The sequence below is a fragment of the Macrobrachium rosenbergii genome, chromosome 56, assembly GCF_040412425.1.
Source record: "Macrobrachium rosenbergii isolate ZJJX-2024 chromosome 56, ASM4041242v1, whole genome shotgun sequence".
NCBI classification, from domain to species: domain Eukaryota; kingdom Metazoa; phylum Arthropoda; class Malacostraca; order Decapoda; family Palaemonidae; genus Macrobrachium; species Macrobrachium rosenbergii.
The window spans coordinates 75,997,774-76,003,862 of record NC_089796.1 but is presented as its reverse complement, the minus strand read 5'-3'; positions in this window follow the sequence as shown (position 1 = coordinate 76,003,862).

Sequence of the window (6,089 nt, the reverse complement as noted above, 5' to 3'; positions counted from 1 at the left end):
TATCCTCCTAAGCTATACCACATCTTATGAACATATTATCCACCTGTTTTGAACGGCTCTAGAACTACGACCTCAAAATCGACATCAGGTCAATATTTTCACTGAAGCAAATACCAGGACATTTCCTTCCTTGTTTACCTGTCAAATACTATTCACTACGAATTTCCGGGCACTTCTGATAAACATACGGAGACTCTTTCTGTGTTAGTGACTGAACAGAAGAACAGAGCAGAGTTCTAACGCCACAAGAAAATAGTACACACTTCCAAAGAGATTCGAACCATATGCCAGGGGTTCTCCCCATGTTGGTTGGGTGGGTTTATATGTGAATCATGCAAAATAACAAGGATCAATAGACCAGTTTACCGTAAACGAGTACTGCATATAACACACACATACACACACACACATATATATACACATATTTATATATATATATATTTATATATATATATATATATATATATATATATATATATATATATATATATATATATATATATATAAATATATATATATATATATATATATATATATGTGTGTGTGTGTGTGTGTGTGTGTGTGTGTGTGTGTGTGTGCGCGCGCGTGTGTGTGTGTGTGATGCCAGCAGTCACGCATGATATAACACATGTCTTAAAATGAAATTCACTATAATCTTTACTATCCGTACCTACAGCTGCTATTGTCGCCACCACTCCATTCGACATCACGTGAGAACACAGAGAAGATAATAATACATATGCCTATGTATGTATGTATGAATCAACGTCGGTTTCGGGTTTTAAACCGACGCCGTCGCAACATCCAACCAAGTATAAGTTACTTGCCAACTCGGTGTAAGGAAACTTCAGTATCTGTATAAGGGTTCGTTCTCCAATAAAGCGATAACCAACCACACCAGCTATGGTGTTTGGTCTTGAGATACGACGCGCCACTAATGGCGAGGCCCACCATTCAAGTACTTCGGTGAACTCTTCAACTTTAAGCCATGAGCACCTAAGACTGATATTAAGATATGTAATATATATATATATATATATATATATATATATATATATATATATATATATATATATATATATATATATATATATATATATATATTATATATATATATATATATATATATATATATATATATATATATATATATATATATATATTATAATATATATATAATATATATATATATATGTATATATATACATTATACATATATATAGTATATATATATATATATATATATATATATATATATATACACAGTATATATATATATATAATATATATATAAGACACGGAATGAAAAACTATTTCAGTTTTGAGAAGGGTGACAACAAGAAATTCGCTTAATGGTGACAGGGTCGGTTAGTCCTTTTTTTAGTTTTCTGCAAAAGAAAATTGTGCCCGGTTTGTACGTCCGTCGGCACTTTTTTCTGTCCGCCCTCAGATCTTAAAAACTACTCAGGCTAGAGGACTGCAAATTGGTGTGTTGATCATCCACCCTCCAATCATCAAACATAGCAAATTGCAGCCCTCTAGCCTCAGTAGTTTTTATTGTATTTAAGGTTAAAGTTAGCCATATTCGTGCTTCTGGCAACGATATAAGACAGGCCACCACCAGGCCGTGGTTAAAGTTTCTTGGACCTCGGCTCATACAGCATTATACAGAGACCACCGAAAGATAGATCTATTTTCGGTGGCCTTGATTAGACGATGTACAGAAAACTCGACTGCGCCGAAGAAACTTCGGCGCATTTTTCATTTTTTTGTTTTTGTTTAGACATCCTGGATAAATGTGCTTTTCGCATTTCTCAAACACTTTTTCTATCTTTATTGCCGAAAATTTGTTATTATCACTTTTTTCTTTATTCTCATCATTATAATGTTCGCATTATTGCCTAACTCTATTGAGGGAAGGCGTTTCTTGGACTTATGGTGCGTTGATCAATGCTACTCTATGCTATTGTCACTTATTAATATTTATTTATTTATTTACTGTATTATACATAATCCTCTGAGTTTCCTAACACTGCCATTTTTATATTATTATTATCGAGGTATATAGCATTTTTCCTACCTGTGTTTCAGTGAATATTATACAATAACATTACCATAACCAGAAGCTATCATCTTAGCGACGAAGTGCTACAAATACATATTTTTCCCGGATGACTTGCTTTAAAGAATTCTAATTAAAGTTACCTACAGACATTATTATTATTATTATTATTATTATTATTATTATTATTATTATTATTATTATTATTATTATTATTATTATTATTATCAGAAAGCAGCAGCAGCAGCAGCAGCAATGCTATAAGGCAACCTGTTCAATATCCTTCATCTAATCTGTATTTCTGAACTTCATATCGTGCTTGTGTTGGTCCTTGACCTGATACAAAATCTATTATTATTATTATTATTATTATTATTATCAGTGTTAGTGTACAATGTAAATCGTATGATGCTTGGCACACTTCTCTCTCGTATTCAGTAATTATGTCACCAAGTCGCCGTCTAGTTTTTTTTTTTTTTCTTTTTTTTTATGTCTTGACGAAATTCATGCTGTACGTCATATCAACATTATGCTGTAAACATGCACCATCGGAATCTCTTTCAAGTTGGATAACAAATGTCGCACAAAACCGGTATTGAAACATCAAAGGGTTATATGACATACGAGTAGGACTCTCAAAGAAACTGATGAATTCTGCACTTGCTGAATTATGCAGCTGGCGAAACGCACACTAATGGCCAGTACATTTTGAACGTATCAACACATACCTGGTGATCTATTGGGTACACGTGCTTTAAGACATATCTAATGTTACCTGGTATGATACGGTCGGCGGAACGACAGCGAATGCTATCAGCAAGAAGGCTATTGACTTCCCTCCGGCAGTCCTGGCCGTTTAGGCTATTCTGAATATAACAGAAATGAGAAAAAGCACGTTAAACGAAGAAGAAGAGGGTCGCCTTAAAATCCTGTGAGAGCGCGGTCTCGACTGGTAACCCCCTGCTCTTTGTGAAGTCTGTTGATCTTGGGATTTTGAGATCCTGTCATTCCAAGGACGAGGGTAATAGCCAGAATTTAATTTTCTTGATGATGCAACTGAGAGGGATGGAAATCATGGAGGATGGGGTGAACTGGTGAAGGATGAGGAAGGAAAAACGTAAGGCGAGGAAGTTAGGAGGGAAACTGAAATCACTTACGTTATAATTAACTCTTTCAGTGGCTTCCGTCGCTACGGATGTGTTACACAAACTGTCTATATGTGGGGGGTGAGAATATCTTCTTCTCTTTCTTCTTCTTTTTAACGTGCTTTTTCCCATTTTTTGTATGGGGTAAGCACGATGCCTTCTTTTGAAGGACTTTGATTCGGCTTTGGGATAGACCGTAGTCCCGATCGGCTGCCCTGCCTGACATCGCTTAGACCCATGTACATGAATATAACTTTCTTTATTTACGTCCGTGAGAGAATCCACGGACTCTTTCTGGAGTCTATAATTTGCGCAGAAGTTCCGTCGGCTCTGATGATTATTATTACGAATAAAACTAATATCACTGATGAATAGAAACACTAACAAGTTGTACATACATACAAATGTAATAACACAGGCATACAACCCATTATAAAGTCCGTGCTTCCACACTGATGAATAGAAACACTACCAAGTTCTACACGCATACACTGCATACATACACATGTAATAACACAGGCATTAAACCCATGAAAGAAAAAAGCGTGATAAAGTCCGTGCTTCCAATATAAAATATCTTTGAATAACAATTCCGTTCTGGAAACCAATAAAATTAATTACCTGATAATTATATCCAAGTAATTATCAACACAATCAGAAAGTTTCAAGAACCTTTACAGTTTGTGACAAGATTTCTTTAGGGTGAGAAGCTTTAAAACCTGGATGTGAAATCATGGACTATATTTTAAAGTAAAGCATTACGTAGAAGCCTGACGTAACGATTGATTTTTCAAATCCACTGAGATGTGGACGATGACGCAAGCAATATTTCTAAATTCTTCCATTCTTATGGAAGGGATTACGATGTATTTATTATTATTATTATTATTATTATTATTATTATTATTATTATTATTATTATTATTATTATTATTATATGAGGGGAGTAGGCCCTCTTTCAGGCAGGTCTTGTTGAAGAGGATGGCTGTATTATGCGAATTTATTTAATACAGGGTCTTTTCTATTTTCCTTATAATTCGCTTTTCAGACTTAGCGCTGCTGGTCAGCAACTGGCCAATATTCATATTGGAAAAGGACAGTGTGAGATGAGGGAAGTGTTTTTGACAGTGTGGCCAGCATCGCTGAGCCTGAAAAGCGAATCATGAGGAAAATAGAAAAGATCCTGTATAGGATAAATTCGCAAAATACAGCCATCCTTTTCAATACTTTTATTATTATTATTATTATTATTATTATTATTATTATTATTATTATTATTATTATTTCTCTGGCACTACATCCTTACAGAAACGGCTACAACTGCCAAAGAAAAGCTCAACAAGCCATTTAAAATCTTCGCAAGCAAAAATTTTGTTTATTATTATTATTTATCATTATTATTATTATTATTATTATTATTATTATTATTATTATTATTATTATTATTATTATTATTATTATTTCTCTGGCATCACATTCTTACGGAAACGGCTACAACTGCCAAAGACAAACTCAACGAGCCATTTAAAATCTTCGCAAGCAAAAAAAATTTTTTTTTTTCAGCAAAAGCACAGGGGACATCCTACTACGGTACTTTATTGATCAACATTCTCTCTTTGTGTTGATGTCTGCCAGCTCGTTTCTTCTTACGTGTGTCTGCCATTGTGTCGGGTGACCTGCCACGGGCGATTTATCAACCGTTCCGAAGGGCAGTCGACCGCAAGGGCGGTCATTTGGGGCGGCCAAACGACCCAAAACGGCCACTTTTACAACACCGCCAAAGATAAAAGTATGGGTCGCTTTCAAAGACTGTGGGCGCGTTAGCTGCTTGGACTCTTGTGGTTCCACTGTACCGATTTGGACAGTTCTTTCGAATTGGAAAAAGAATACTTCCCTAACTCTCGAAAAAAAACTTTCACAATATATATATAAATGTATATACACTGTATATATATATATATATATATATATATATATATATATATATATATATATATATATATGTATGTATGTATGTATGTATGTATGTATGTATGTATGTATGTATGTATGTATCTATATATATATATATATTTATATATACTGTATATTCATGTATGTATGTATGTATGTATGTACTGTATGTATATACAAACATTAAGCTACGAATGTCGTTTAATGTAAAAAATGTCACCGAGTATGTGGCAAAAATTCATTATGCACAAGATTTTCCCTTATTTTAGTTCTGTTTTTTAGCAGAATTTAAAAGATAACTAACCCTGTTGATGCCTGACGTAAAAAAACTCCCGAAGGCTAGGTTATGCTTCTACACGATAAAAAAGAATAATGCCTGTATGTATGTATGTATGTATGTATGTATGCGTATGTGTACAAAGGCAAACGCGACATGCGGTTGTAATATGAACTCTTGGAAACGTTTTCTAGAAAGAGGAAAGGAACCTATTAATATTTCTGTCACTTTTTTCGCCGTCCATGGCTGTTAACTTGCCGTCAAACTTACTCAGACATTAAATGCGTTACTCCACTAAGAAAAGTTACAGTAACTTACCCAATACCACCTAACACCCCTTAACCACAGCTAAGTTTATTTAAAACACATTGGACAACGCGAAACTTGTTTCCCGAAATACGTACAACTAAATTTTCTCACTAAAGGCAAAGGTAAGGAAGGAATGCAAAGCATTCAAACTAATGTGATGAGGAAAATCCTTGAACAAAATTCAAGCATACCATGAAAAATGTTTCCAGTACATACGAATACCTCGACACAGATCAGAAAATATTTTTGTTTTTATTTGTGTGAAAACATTGATCTGATATTTTTTTTATTTTGCAATAATGTAGCCTAAAGCTTTTCTATCTGCTTTCGTTCTTCTGTGTAA